We start from the raw sequence: 14925 nt of genomic DNA on the forward strand, positions 1-14925 counted from the left end.
AGGTAAAATGGTTCAGGTTTCTGTAAAATAGCTGCCTGGCACAGCACCTTTCTAAATGTTCAGGCTTTGTACTATTGTTGAAGGCCACTTTATCATTAATAAAGGAACGAATATGCTTTATGTGTTAATGACTAGTGCTTTTTCAACATATTATGTTCATTTTTTTTTTTCGTTTTTCCTTAGTTTCCTTTGTTTTTCATGCTAGACAAACACAAATAGTATACTTTTAAACTTGTCAGTCCAAAGCTGAACATGAATATCTGCCATGCATGTGACAGCTTTAATGCTAGAAAGGTTGACGTGTATAGCATGCACGTAGACGCTGCGACATCTTAGTGGCACGTTCCGCTACTTGCCCCAAGGTCGTGATGTTTAATACCAGTGATGGCAGTCGCACTTTGGTGCAGGTGAAATGCAAATGCTTCTTGTTGATTTCACCGCGCTAACACATTGAACGACAGAAAAGACAAACACCACGGAGCGCGACTGGTCTTTTCTGTCGTTCAATGTGTTAGCGCGGTGAAACCAACATGAATAACCAACTAGGCCCAATTCTCGCCATTTTAGCAAATGCTTCTGTTTTCTGCAAGATGTCAATGCAAAGTACAAAGCCCGGGCAGTCAAATTAGTCTGGAGCTCTCCACTACGGTATTCTTCATAGCTACATATGTCCCTTTAGGATGTGAAACCCTACATGCCACAGGTAGGCTGCATTGTTTTTTAGATTTTGTAACCTCTCATCTATGTTTTGCAACATTTGGCTAATTTTAGTTCCCAAACAGTTGCTAAAGATGAAACCGAAGCAGTTCTTGGCATGGTTTGCTGCTTAGATTAATTTGCTAATTGCAGTTCTTTGAAACTTGCATCAATGCTGGACAGTTCAGATAGCAAGTAGTTGAATTACAGAAATGATGTGGATCATGCATTTCAGTTCTGACAAGTGGAAAGTAACGGTCCCCTCCTTGCATGCATAGGTGCCTTTAGACAAATACATACTCGGGTGTGTGATTGTGACGCATATCAAGGGTCAACAGAAGGCCATGTGGAGCCAGTGTGATATTCTTCATGAAGGCTAAAGTAAAATTGTACAACAGCTGCTGTACCATGCAGAAAAAAATTGATCATTTAGTGTATGATTAACTGACCATGAATAGCATCTTACTCAGAGTATGATGTGATATATATCTGGTTTAGCATCCCAAAATAACTACGGCTATGAGGAACACAATAGTTGAGGGCTCCGGTATAATTTCGACCATCCGGGGTCCTTTTACATGCACTGACACCTCACGGTGCATGACGGCCTATTGTTTCGCCTCTATTGAAATGCCCCTGCTGTGGCTGGAACCAAATCTGCATCTTTGGGTTCAGCAGCCAAGCACTCTAACTACTGAGCCAGCACAACGGGGCCAAGTATCAAAATTTATGCCATTACATTTCTTTCTAGCCTGTGGTTTTCTTCACAGAACTAATGTATACAAGGAAAAGTAAACAGCAAGAAAACACTAGTTTTATTGCACATTATATTCACATTTCAGCAAACATTCTCTAGGAAAAAATTTCTCATAATGTTTTCATGGAAACCATGAACAAAACAAAACAATGCACTTACTTCACTCGAATTATTAATGGGCAAGGTTGTATCTATGCTACCACACTGCACTTATCACAAAACCACAAGCCCCATCTGCTTTGGCCAATCACTTGATGAAACTAACGGAGACAGATGTCGCACACCACAGACTGGTCGTCTCGCAACATATCTCTGCATATGTTGCATTTCAATTTCATGCCTTTCCACTTAGTTTCAACTGTTGCCAGCATTACTAGTCATCCATCTTTTCTGAAATTCCTTTTTACGCTGTTGGGATCAGCATCCTTGTTAACGATGGTCTCTGGCATTTTGGATGCTATCATTTTCACATCTTCCTCATCTGGAAGAACGAAGGAAGAAAGGAAGGAGCAGACAAAAAATTAGGGAGACTCCTAATCTCCACCTGTAAGGGTATGGTGTGCCAGCGTTAATGGTTCTTGTCTGCAGATCCCACTGTGGATTCTCGTTAATTTACATGCCCTTTGCTACAAACATTATTACTAATTCCTTAATTCATGTCTCTGTTATCTCAGATATACTCATTAGCATACGGTCGTAGGCTGCCCTGTTAGGTGATAGACAGCCTGGCATAGACTTCTGTAAGCCTCAACCTTTCTTAATTGGAGCTGAAACGTTGAAGCTGAAATATTTCAAATATAACTTTTTAAGCTTGGCTTAACAGCTCCTGCCATGTCGTGTGGCCTCGTGACATTTGGCTCGTGGCACTTTTGGCTTGTGCACAGGGGTCATCTGTTAAATACTGGTTAACATGCATGAAAAATACATTTTCACACAAACTGGTGGCAAATGGTCAAGTGGTGCACTGCAGATTCTGAAATGTATACCTATATTCATGCAAGGATCGCATCATCACATAACATGGTCAAGAGTTCTATCAGTACCTGTAGTTACATAGCATTTCAATGCCCATTAAAGGACCACCTCAGACAATGGTTGTTGTTATCTCAAGACCTGTTCTAACAGCATACTGACGCCATTCCACTGAGCGATGGACATGTATATGCATACCCTAGATAGCTCATGATTGTGGATCTCATTTATTTCTATGACTTCCAAGGAGTTCCTGTCGTCAGAAACTTTATGAAATCGGGACAGTAGTCTTGAAAGGTGATGAAAAGAAATAACCAGGTTACCTTGACGCAATGCTAAATTACAGAGGGTGAATATGCTGCATGAAGATACCAAGAAGCTTGTACAAAGAAAAGTGAGAGTGAAATGGCAGGATTTTTGAAACATTGAAATAAACTACAAACTATACTTGTCAAACCTGTCATTAAGGAATGGAAATCATGCAGTAATCAAAAACACAATATGGAGGACATTTTAGGTCATCTTCACAAAACACATACCCAAACCTCACACACAGCTTCATACTTATGAAAGAGGACAAACCAATATGCAAGGAGTGTGGAGATGAACTAACAATAAAGCATATCTTACACGTGCGCCAGAGTCGAGAAAAGAGGAAACATTTTGTACAATTTGCAACAGATCGCTTTCCATCCCAGCATGATGCTAGGAGAGACGTGCAAATTTCCTGCATTTTTGGTTTCCTAAAATGTTCCTAAACAAGCTACATCCCAAAGAACATTTGTCATTACACACAAAATAAATACATTAAACCTTGTTCTTGGTGCATGGCAGCATTAGTCGCTTAGACACCATAAAAATCAACACAATGCTGTAAGGTATACCTTGGTTAGCTATGTTATATGAGACAAGCTCTCGGCCTGGTGTGGTCCTTATTCACGTGACAGCGCTGTCATGAGGGTCTATGTCGTAGCGATCGGAAAGTGACCTATTCCAATAATTTTACAAACTGAAGGTGATTGTACAGATTTCTAAAGACTGGAGTGCTCAACTGTTTTATCAACGTCCGCCTGCTTTGACAGCCTGGAGTGAAACTGTTGAAGAGAATACATTTTTGAACATTTAACGCGTTTCTGAAGGCGTTGCTTTCAATTACGGGGCCAACAAAAAGCAGGTAAATGTCAAACGCCGCCTAGATAGACTTTCTAGCAAGACAGCGGTGTAGCGTGGAAAATCGCTCCGCCGATCCATCGCTGGCGCCGCTGACTTGAAAGGCGAACTGTTCAAACTTATATAGCTACTGACCACACCTGAAACACTGAATTGCGCATGATCAAGGCAGAATTTCTCGAACACTGAGCACTGGTAGCTATCGATTTCACGCCCAATATTGTGAAAATCTGTCCTCTCTTCGATCATTGATACGTCCACGGTTGAACATTTATGCGCCTCGGGGTAGGCCAGCCGTGGGAACATGGATGCGTGGTTGTAGCAACGATCACTTGCATGGCACACTCTGCAAAATTCCAAGAGTCAGCTTCTTCAACGAAATGTGCAGCGCACATTTTCTACCGCGTACCTAAGTCCGGCGATGCATGCATATCCATCCCGATCGTTTCAAAGCTGCGCGGCCGTTCAGTCGGGTCACGCTAACCTCGAGCATGCGGGGGTTTAAACTACATGTACGCAAACTTCAACGACAAGAAAAAGATGCAGCCTAAGCACTTTAGTCTAGTCTTCCCCTATATACCAAAGAACATTGCTGTTCACATGGAATTCGGATCATTCACGCTTCCGGCTTTCCGGTTGTGCACTCTTGCGGTGCGGTGCAGTAGGTCTTCGCCTCGACGAGTCGATGTGCAGGCCTCTAGTACATTCGGCATATGTCTTCTGCCACGGCTCTGAGGTAGAATTTGAACGAAGAATTTAGCTAAAAACATCCTGTTTCCTCGGTCTGCATGTGAGGAACGAGCACAATGCCATTTCACATACATACTTTGGACTGCCGAATGTTCAGCTGCACGGCGAGGTGTGTGTGTGTTGTGCCGGCGCTAGATCTTCGGAGGTCGATGCAGGACCTAAGACAGCGTAAATGCTAGGAATAGCTCGCTCGCATTACGGGCAGATCGAGGTGATAGTTTAGTGCGAAGCGAAAGCTGCTCGTGAATGTGCGTATCTCGATGCCAGCTAATGGAGCTGGTGCAGTACGTAGCATATCGCCTGCGGCTATGTGCTTGACAGCGATGTTTGCCGTACACAACCCTAAGTGAAGACCGTGATCTATGTTAGAACGGATGCACTCTTCGTAGCACCTCATCGAGAGTCATAGAGGATGAGATCCATTCACGCGTAGCAAGCGGAATGTGGCCGCGTTCGACGTGCATATAGCCATGAGCCTGTATATCGACGTCCGCCGTATCTTTACGAGAATCGAATGGATACGTCGGACGTACCTTTAGACACTTCGTATCTCTAAACCCCAGAGCGCCGTGCCCTGGAGAGCTTTAGGAACAGTGACTGCGCCTGCATCAACTTCCGGATGGATACCATTACATTCGAGTATAATATTAATACTATGGTCAATTGTTTCACTGGAGTTATCACATACAGCACATGCGTCATCTTCATTGTTAAATTTCCTTTTGTAACTGCGACGCGTTCTAAGGCACCCTGATCTAGCTTCAAAAAGTAGGGCACTGCCTCTTGAGTTATCAAAGAAAGATCCTTCCTGATCTGCCTTTTCCACTTTCCACACTCTGTTTCTTTTCCAACGATTTTATCCAATTTTTACCTTCTGTGTTTTTCACCTGTTGCATCTCTATGACCTGTTGCTTAACGCTCTTTACTTCTCCGTCTTTGTGACTAGCATACTTACTAACTAGTTTCTTTTCCTCCATTGTGAGTCAACGCATTTTAAGTATAGATATCTAAATACTTTAGCTGCCCATCTGTTACTGTCCAATTTCCTCAGGCGTTCCTCATATAATATCTGCTAGCCTCGGACATAATATTTTGGGCCTAATTTAGGCAGTGGCTATTTTCACTATAGTGAACTAGAATACAGGGTGTTGCACAATTAGACCCGCGCTGTAGAATGCTTCTCCCAGCTAAACCGCGGAATCCTTGCAGTTCAGATTTCGCACAGAAATCGCATTTTGTCGCTAGTATTTTTTAATACTAAATTTGTTTGTGGTACTTGCCTGATTCGATCAGAAGAAGTAAAATATTCCCATCGCCTGCGGCGGCGGCGACGCCAGACGAACCGCTGCCCCAGCGATGGGACTGGTGGCGCCACCTCATGCTGCTAACAACAACTCTGTAGCAGGAAAAGAGGGGGCGAGCGTTTCTAGCAGAAGGTTTGAGTTGTTGTAAGCAGCATGAGGTGGCGCCACCAGTCCCATCACTGGGGCAGCGGTTCGTCTGGCGTCGCCGCCGCCGCAGGCGATGGGAATATTTTACTTCTTCTGATCGAATCAGGCAAGTACCACAAACAAATTTAGTATTAACAAATACTAGCGACAAAATGTGATTTCTGTGCGAAATCTGAACTGCAAGGATTCCGCGGTTTAGCTGGGAGAAGCATTCTACAGCGCGGGTCTAATTGTGCAACACCCTGTACTTTCTAGTGGCGCGAACGACGACGCTCGGACACACCGATTTTCATTGACGGCGCCAGATAGCGCCACTGCAACATCTACTAGTCGACTTTTCAATGCTTTCTTGCAATAGTGCGACATAGTACCGATGTTTTTGTGCGCCTATTCAGTAAAAGTAGTGATTTTTTTCCCTATGCCGACGTATGTGGACCTCCACCCATGATAGAAGGCGTTTCATTCGACATTATTCGGGTTTTCGCCGTTGCACTAGGGTGAAAGCGCTCTTATTTCGCTGGCGTCTGCTACAGCTCATGCGGGACGAGTTATCGCGCACTGTAAATCGTTACGGCACATTTATTTGTACGGGACGGGTATTTTTCTGAGTCCTGCAGAGCCCGCTTTATTACAGAGCCAACTCAACTGTCCCCAGACGGCCATAGACGTCCGACGGTCGACCGACGGACGTCCGTTTTCGGACCTTCGGACATCCGACGGAAGTCCGGTTACGTTCGATATACGTACAGCGGACGTCCGTCGGACTATCGTTCGTGGATCCGGATCGCGTCCCACGGACGTCCGACGGGCAGCCGGAGGCGGACATTCGGACTTTTCCCGGAACATGCTTGCAGGGCCCGCTATTGGTGTAAAAACTTGCCAATAACATTCGTGTAAAGCTCAGCAAGCATGTGCTATGGAAATTTCAGTCACATACTAGTGCTCAATGCCTTTGTCGTGAGAGTAAAGCAGACAATAGAATATGCAACAGGTTCAAGTTTCCTGTTGTCTGCTTTACTTTCACACACAAAGCACCGAACAGTAGTGTGCAATTAAAACTTCCATCAAAGAGGCACATATGCTAGCTGAGCTTTACACAAATGCACCATTCCTGAAAACATGCTAAGAGCATAGGCATACCAGCATGCGAGGTTGTAAAAAAGGCATTTTTTTTTGCTTTATTGCAAAAACTGCATGCATAAATAGTCTACACTAAAAAAATATCGATGTTAAGGAATGGCATGGTAAAATGCAGGCCAACTGGAGTATTAAGAATCTACTTGAATAATTTTTTTTAATTATCCTTGGCCGTGACAGCTCTTCCCTTGGGGAGGTGGCGGAGGAAAAGGTGTTTATTGAAACCTAACATTCGGAATTAGCGAGGAGATGATCGAGTTCTCTGTGGGCGGCCTCCGCAGGCCGGGATTCCAGGAGCAGTTACTATCCTGTGCATTTGCTCGATCAGCTGTTGCTGGTCTTTCAGGCCTAAGATGGAAAGAGCAGGTTGGGCTCCTCCTGCAATAGAAGGGAAAATGAAATTCAAGTTATCTGTGCTGAACTTTGATTACACATCTCCAAGGGCAACTGCCAGTTTCTCTCAATTGCTTTTTCCAGATGGCACTGTACGCATGCATCTCCATTCAGAACTGTCACATACTATATAGAAAGGTCATATAACTGCAGCAAAACCCATGCAGAATAACAAAAGATACAAACGTAGTTTGACCAGAACCTGGCATTCAGTATTTTAATGTTTTTACGTTGTCTCTTTGAACATACCACTCTGACCATGGCATGTTATGCTTGCTGCTATGCGCCCTCAGTAATGCCCAGACATGGAGTGCCCATGCAGAGAAACTAAGCATAAAGGATGCTGTATATGAACATAAAGCACAGCCAGAGCATTGCAGTATTACACAGGTACGCATTGGCGGCAGACACCTGCATTTTGAGCGGTTTAACAGGCAGATTTCTAAAGTCATTGTTCCTGCTCTGAAAAGAAGTGATCAATAATAACATCATTTAAAATTGTTACCTTTTTGTTCTGTAAACTGCACATTTCGCTGGTTTCCATGTACTCTCTACCGAAGACATTCCCTGGGCGTGTCAGGGGTATATCGACATCAACATCTAGGCTACAAGCGTCTAGAAAGCGTCTCCTTAGAGCAGCTGCGACGAAGTAACTTATCTGATAACATGCAAGCTGCTGCAGCAGAATAAAGATAGACATTTGACATGTGGCTAAAGCCCAATGTGGAAGCATAGCCCGCCGCAGTGATTGCGCAGTGTTCATGCTTCTACAAGAGTTAAAAGTAAAGTTATTTGTTTACCCACAGCGCTATATGTGACATTACAATAGCAAGGCTTATAGTTACACAAAACACAAAAAACTGACAACCACAAGCTCCTGATGTATTACCGGCAGCATGCAGCATGGATGTTAGTTACTGAAATATGGTTGCATAATTCTGGCAACCAGCTGTGCATGTATGTCATGGATTTCTCAACTACGCACAACAAATTACAAAAAAATAATGGTATTTATAAATGCAGCCAGCTGTTCACAAGAAACACTAGCTTTTTATGGGGAAGGTAGTGGGCGCCAAAGAAACTGCCCCTGTAAAGGCGCCTAATTTGCCCCTATGTAATATCGGGGACAAGTGTGTGGACTACACAAACTGCAATCAAAGCACATAACTTTTACATCGACCAGGAAACTCGGACCATACTTGTCGATGTGAAAGTTGAACGTTAGTTCTTTCATGTGTGCAAGAGAAATAAGGTCACAATTCGTTTACATCGCGATTCTAGTCCAAAATCTAGACATACTGTCCAGAGAATTTCGCCCCCGCAGTATAAGCCACCACTTGGGTAAGAGATTAGTAAAAGAAGTGTATAAAAGACATTAGTGCTGTTGGACAGCTATAGCTATAAAAATGGTATTGACATTGGAGTACTGCCTTAAGGCGGGGCCTAGGGCATTACAAAAGCAAGAGTTAGTGTCCGCTGGTCCTCACTTGAACGAACAAAAAGAGGGGGGGGGGGGAAGAAATTTACCTCAACTACATGTTTTGAGTGACACCAAGCCGCAGTTAGTATTAAAGATATCACACAGTTTTGTGGAAGATTTGGGAGCGCTTTGCTGCTTTCTTACAGGATTGGACAAAAGAGCTCACCATCTTCAGAAAGGCATGTTATATAGAAATGAAAATAGTGAATTTACTGCATCTGGCAACAACAACTTGCACACAGAGAGGAAGGTGAACTGAAAATTTTATACATGAATGTACATATTTACAACAGGTGAAACAATGACCATGATCTATGCTGAAGAGGAAAGAGATCAAAATCTAGCTCAGAACGAGTTCTCCAGGCCGCGGGGCCGTTTCATTAACTTCGGGACTCCGCCCACATTTCTCATCCCCAATGACAACGAACTCACACATGACTGGCTAACAAACATTTTGGCATGTCTTTCCACTTCCATAAGTTCTTCACCCTCTCCCTAATACAAGCAATGCAAAAGGGACAACAAATTCGTTTCACAACAAACGGAATTTAGAGAATGGACCTCGAAATGATTGGCTCACTAGGTCACATGCCAACTCTCTCCCCTAGGAAAAGAAAAGAAAAAAAATTAGAACCCATCAAAACGGTGTCCCACGTGCGCAACCATTGCCCAAAGCTTGCATCCTTGGCGGCTCCTTTTACAGGGCAATTATTGCAATTATTGGCGTCCGAGTCAGCACCATTGCGGAACACATCAGAAGAGCCAACCCACATCCTCCCGCTCCTCATCATACCGTCACTGTTACACACTTGCCCTTTTTCAACGCCGCCATCTCCCACCATTGTTGACATCCAGGGTTGGAATCCTCAGCGAGACCCCACTCAGCTCGCCTGCACTGAATAATTGTCACTTTTATGGGCTCCCCAACAAGGAAGAGGGCCTTACACCCTTCAACCTGACAGTGTTTTTTCTTTGAACGATAAGCAGTTCTTCAAAAAGAGGTGCTCGTTTCAAAGCTGTGCTGCCTCCGGGTGATGGGTCCAGTCAGCGTACTAAGGACCCCTTAGTACGCTTAGTACTAAGGACCCCTTAGTTGTATACTGTTCGTAAAGCTCCTTAAATAAAAATGAGCCCCCTACATGACACAGCAACGAGAACAAACTGCCTGTCCCCGCGTCTTCGAGTGCGACAGCAAAGTCCTCGGAAGAGGGGACTTCTTTCCCTCTCTGCCTATGTTTCCGTTAAGCACTGTAGCTGCTGTAGCTGCCTCTCTGTGCGCGTCTCTCCGCCTCCTGTCCGAGGGCAAGTGGGAGACGGCCGCAGCTGGGCATTGAACAGGTGACCCAAAAAGAGCAGACTAATAATGGTGCCTAGCATACCCACCGATCCCTTACAGAAATCATTAAAGAAATGAAAGCAACACATCAGATAACGCTACAATGTTTCTAAGTGCAAAGTCGACAACTCCAAGTCATATAAATATATGTACATCTCCGCACATTAACTAGACAGAAACAGTGCAGAGTAAACTAATAATTCAGTGTCTAGCAACACTATTAAAAGGGGATAAAGGCCACGGGGGGCTACAATTATTAGTACCGTTTTGCCTTTAAACTACAATAACATACTTGTTGCAAGCTTAAAATCAAAGATTCACACCTGTCCCACCCACAGCAATGGAGCACACATCTCACTCAAGTCTGCAGAGAAAGAGCAAGCTAGACTATTGCAGACGCACCCTTGGTTATTTTTCTGGCATTTCTGAGGGTGAAGAATCTGACTTGTCAGTAGCATGTATATGAATAAGAATCCTACGACAGTAAATGCATCAGATTTTCTGGAGTGGCTTTTCTTTGCTGACCACATATGAGGTGAGCTATAATTTATCCAACTTGGCCTAGGTTTATTCTATGAATAACAAAGCTATAACAGGTACACAGTCGTCCACTCAGGCTGAACATGCGAGTGCGTGGCATGCACTTTTTGAGATGCATCGCAGCTGCACACCGTAGCGAAGAGGCAGACAGCGTGAAGTACCAGCCTATAGTCCCTCTACCACCACTGGGGTCCCAAACTAGGGACCCCTTGTTTTTGTCAGGACAGGCCCCCTCAGGGTCAGCTAGTGAGTAACCTCCTGTATTTGTATCTGATGGAAATGTTTTCCACCACCACACACAATATGCAGCTGCGCATCATAGCAGATGTGAAGCAACAGCTCCTGGTCCTTCTATGCATAAGCCACTTTGCCTTGATGCATGCCTGCGCACCATAGTAAAGAGGCAGACGACATGACGCTGCAGCTCATGGTACCTTTACACATGAGCCCCCCATTGTACTTCGATACGCACCATAGCAAATATACACACTACGCCACACAGCTGCTCCTGGTCCCTCTATGCATAAGCCATTTTGCCTCAATACGCACCTGCGTACCTGAGCGAAGAGGCAGACGTGAAGCTGCAGCTCCTGGGCCCTCCATGCACAAGCCACTTAGCATCAATGCACGGCTGTGCACTGTAGTAAAGAGGCGAAGGACGTTAAGCAGCAGCTCCTGGTCCCTCTACACATCAGCCATTTTGCCTCGATGCGCATCTGCACACCGTAACAAACAGCCAGATGTGACAAAGAAGCTCCTGGTTTCTCTACACATAAACCACTTTGCCTCAATGCACGTCTGCATACCGGAGCAAAGAGGCAGATGATGTGAAGCTGGAGCGGCTGGTCCCTCTACGCACAAGCCACTTAGCCTTGATGCATGGCTGTGACGGATGCATTGCTATTTTGCAAACTGCATGCCACACATTCCCATTCAAGCTAAGAGTGGACGACTGGGTCCAATGACAAAAAGTAACATGGTGGACAATGTAAAAAGAATTTGCTGCATAAAGTTTGTTGAAACCAGTTCTACATCCTACATGTAAACAAGCTAAAACCTTAATGTCGAAGGGATGTCCTGTGTGTTTAAAATCATCACGCTCAAACAACTTCAACACTGACAATCATGATTCAATATTAATAATATAGATAATGATACAATACTCACATTTAGCCATACCAAAGAAATGAGAATGCAAAGGGATGTTGCTGTTTTTCCCCCGTGGATGACAGTTTTCCATGTTCAAAGTGCTGCTTCCTGTTGGCCTACGAAATCGGCTACAGCAAATGGCATCTGAAAAATTTTTGGAAGCCTCATGCTAGTCTTCAATGAGAAAAGCATTGCCATACAGAAGCAGAACACAAATACTTTTACAACACACTAAAAGCACCAACTGCGGTGCTGTTTTTAGGATGACTAGGTAGAGGTTTTGCTGTAGCAAGCCAAATGTTAGCCTTCAATAAGGAAAGCATTCCCATACAGAAACAGAACACAAAAACTTTTACAACACATTAAAAGCATCAATTGCACAAATGCTTGTAAGATGACCAGGCACAGGTTTCTGCTATAGCCCACATCATGTGACCAGCGGTTATCAGAAGCCTTGTATGTGAGCATGATGCCCTAGATTCAATTTATGGCTATCACTGTATTAACAAGCATGGGTTTAAAGCTACTTTAATATGATAATCTAAGAACATGGTAAGAGCTTTCAGTGCGAGACATAAGCTCAGTATCATGCACTATAAGGTACTGCATGGCTCTAGTGTAGCTTTGGCATTATCTCGCTGTCAATAATGCAGTGAAGTTCTGAGGAGCCTTTGAATATCTGTAAGGACAAAGCAACAACAATTTTGTTTTCATCTCACTTTTGCTCAACTCTTTTTTTTTTTTTTGAGCCCGCGGCTTGCATGGCCTCCCAGTATGCCTGTTTTGCATAAAAGAAGGCGTTGCAGGCACCAGAGCTCACAGCCCAACTGTATCGCGGCGGCGGTATGTCAAATTCGTGCCAGAACAGCGCAGAACAACGGGTCAAGAAAAAGACAAGTGCTGACTTTTTTTTTTTCTCTCATCTCCTTGTCCGGTTGTTCTGCGCGGTTCGGTCCCACATGCATAACCAACATGCGCAAGGTGCTGTCCTGGTTTGTCAAAGCTGAAAGAGAGTACTAAACCTTTAGTTATTTAGTAGCTACAGCCGTTCCTTCTAGAAACTGTAGTTGCCGTAAAGCTCGAGAGAGAAAGATCAGCGGCTGTCCATTAAAAAAAAAAAAAAAAAAAAAAAAAAAAAACTCGCGACGTTTTCACAAGTGTAGGCATGTCGCACGATAGGCTCGAGGAGTGCAAAAGTTTTCTCGTATAGTTTTTACAACTCAGCACGTTGCGCATGGTTAACAAATTAACTCCTTTAAAGCTCGGGCAGGCAATCAGAGACAGAGAAGTTGCGCGGCTTACTGGCGCAGCGTCCAGTAATGCCGAAAAGATGGCCCTCAGACTTGAGGCTGCACTTTAGTTAGTCGGCGCGGAGCCATCCTGTCAGACTCGCCTAAAACACTCGACCGTTCGGCTGCTGTACAGAGCTGTTTCCTTACCCAAAAGCTCACCACTATCGGTGCATCGAAAAGTTCCACTAAAGAAACAAAAGTTCGGTGAAATACTTACTTTGGAATCGGCGGGTGAACAAAGTGTGCCAGTCGCACCAAGCCACAGCAAAAACAATGCTAGCAGTGCATTACAGCCGTAGGTATTTGTAACTGCGCAGAAAATGCAGAACACGCAAACGTGAAGCCATCTTCCATGACTAAACTTCAACTTGTCAGGTGGATTGGATTGGCTCATTTCAGATTTTTTTTGAGGATAGGTTCGGTTTCGTTCTTTTTGAGCTTGCTGCTTGCTGCGTCTATTCAGCCACTGATTAAAATTTCACCGAAGCATCATGATAGAAACATGTTTAATGGTCATTTCACTTTTAATCAAAAATTTTTGATGGAAGAATTCAACAATGAAACATGCGGAAAATAAAAAAAAAACTGTTTAATGGAAACGCTTTTTATCGCATCGATTCGCTCTGGCATCATATAATGCAGACTTGACGGCATTACTGATTTATACGCAGTTCAGACGAGCACGACGACTACAAACTATATCATAGCTGTGTAAAAACAAATCCAGTGGCGGACGTACGGCGGCTGTCCGCTGGGCGAACGGATTCGACCATCCGCTTTCGTACGTACGCCGGAATTCCGGCGGACGTCCGAAATCGGCCGCCGAGTTGCGGCCGAGTTCGGTTGTCCGTCGGACGTCAGTGGCCCGTCTGGGTCAGCAGCAGACTGGTAGCAGAGTGGCCAGGCATCGTGCGCACGTACGGGTTCTCGCATCTCTCCATGCCACGCCGCAGTAACATCTTCTTTAGCCAATAATAATGATTATATTACACTGCGCTATTCGGTATCCACTGGTAACCAGGAATGCTCATTTTAGCTTGATATCTGCTTAGCGTTAGGAAATTTGCCAACTGGTAAAGTGAGGAGCAGCTTCAGGCTGTTACATTTTTTTTTTTTGACGTCATGAAAAAAAAAAAAAAAAGAAATCAATCCAGCGATATTCTGTGGCGTCACCATTACTTTCTGTTCACAGCAACAATATCTGTTATAAATAATCGCTGTAAGCCAGGTGCTAATTAAAATCCTTTCATCATCTTATATGCATAACACATATCCCAGTCAAAAATAGTCAATGGGTCCAATTGGGAATTTCCCAATGGAAATGAATGGGTCAAAAACCAATTGTGTTTTCGCCACTCATTGGCCTGACCATTTGATATGAATTGGTGCTCCCAATTGAAAATAATAGGTCGCCCATGAAGTCCAAATGGTTCATCAATTGAACTCAAATGGCATACCCATTGAGCCCAAATAGTTTGAACTCACATCGCTGAAAAAAAAAAAAAAAGAATGGAAATGCAATTTCAATGTTTTGTGTCCAGAAGTTATAGGGGAGCCGACTTCTATACAAGTGGAATGAAATTACAATTTTTTACAGAAATATATGAGACAAGCAAGCATTACACACACAGAACTAATACAGAATCAATGTATATATCCACAGGTTGCAGACTTATATATTCCATTCTTTGAACAGTGCTGCTGGGACCAGTGACACATTTTTGTTATTCAGAGTTAACTTATTTAATTATGCGTGCACTTAGCGTGAACATGATATAATCAATTAATAAGATTAAGCGGCA

At 43.9% G+C, this 14925-nt stretch overlaps 1 long non-coding RNA gene across 2 annotated transcripts; it reads right to left on the reverse strand.

Moving 5' to 3' along the window:
* Positions 1–6452: 6452 nt before the first annotated feature.
* On the reverse strand, positions 6453–13765 carry LOC146170920 (uncharacterized). 2 transcript variants are annotated; one of them, XR_014703062.1, is made up of 3 exons: positions 13341–13744; positions 11850–11975; positions 6453–7311 (listed from the first exon to the last, which is right to left on the reverse strand). It is a non-coding gene; the product is annotated as an uncharacterized LOC146170920 (long non-coding RNA). The 2 variants fall into 2 exon arrangements; XR_014703063.1 differs by lacking the exon at positions 6453–7311 and adding an exon at positions 9338–11398 and having other exon boundaries at positions 13341–13765.
* Positions 13766–14925: the final 1160 nt, after the last annotated feature.

This window comes from Amblyomma maculatum, unplaced genomic scaffold, assembly GCF_055883805.1.
Source record: "Amblyomma maculatum isolate TAMU_Amacu unplaced genomic scaffold, ASM5588380v1 scaffold_27, whole genome shotgun sequence".
In the NCBI taxonomy this organism is placed as follows: Eukaryota; Metazoa; Arthropoda; class Arachnida; order Ixodida; family Ixodidae; genus Amblyomma; species Amblyomma maculatum.